This window comes from Condylura cristata, unplaced genomic scaffold (genome assembly GCF_000260355.1).
Source record: "Condylura cristata isolate star-nosed mole 26May11 unplaced genomic scaffold, ConCri1.0 scaffold00024, whole genome shotgun sequence".
NCBI lineage: Eukaryota > Metazoa > Chordata > Mammalia > Eulipotyphla > Talpidae > Condylura > Condylura cristata.
In genome coordinates, this window is record NW_004567125.1 from 14,966,733 (window position 1) to 14,967,786 (window position 1,054).

Sequence of the window (1,054 nt, forward strand, 5' to 3'; positions counted from 1 at the left end):
TTTCCATCACCAAATCACCTATGTGCCATCACCATAGTCCAGTGCATTTCCCTCCCCCCACTGTTTTTGATACCATTCCCCACTCCATCCCCACATATGTCTCTGGTATATAGCTATTCATCATTATCATTATTTTCTCGCCTGTTCCATTATATTCCTGCTATGATAGAAACCATCTGGTATTTTTCCTTTTCTTTCTGGCTTATTTCACTAAGCATTATCTTTTCCAGCTCCATCCATGTTGCTGCAAAAGACATGTGTTTCTTTTTTTTTGGTTGCTGAGTAATATTCCAGACAAGGGCATCTTACTGAAATGAAATCATACCAAGTGCCTAAAAACCAAACCACAGTAAATTCTTAGGATAAAACTTCAATGACCTTCACAGTGCACTGTGCTCAGCAAACATTTGGCCCAATTTCCCTCCCACAAGCAAAGTGCTCTCATGGGAGACAACCAAAAATTCTATTTAGACCTGTCATTTAGCTGCACGTCTCGGGGATCAATGCAGGAGTTCCTGCGTCAGATTTGGAAACGCTTAGTGCTGTCCCTCTCGCCTCTGAATGTGACTCATTTTGCTGCAGAGCTCCCTGAATTAAATTATAAAGCAAGTTTTAAGCTCTGTATTAGTTCACTGCAGCTGCCATTACAAATTACCATTTATTGGAGGTTTAAAACTGCACAAACATATTCAATCACCATTCTGGAGGCCTGAAGCCCAAAATAAAGGTATCAGGAGTACTGGGCTCTCTTCAAAAGCTCTAAGAAACTTTTCCTTGTCTCTTCCAGTTCCTAGGAGTTCTAGGTGTTGTTTGGTTTGTGGCTCTCATCTCTCTCTCTTCTCCTGGCCTCCTCTGTTAGCTGTGTCTTCTTCGCTGTGTGACACTTATTATTGGATTTAAGCCTCTCTCCCATAGTCCAGGAATCTTATCTGATGATATTTCAGTCAATTACATCTACAAAGACTCTTCATATTAAGGTCATGCTTACAGGTTTAGGAATCAGGACATGAATATATCTCTTGAGAGGTCACCATTTAATCCCCTACAATTTTCC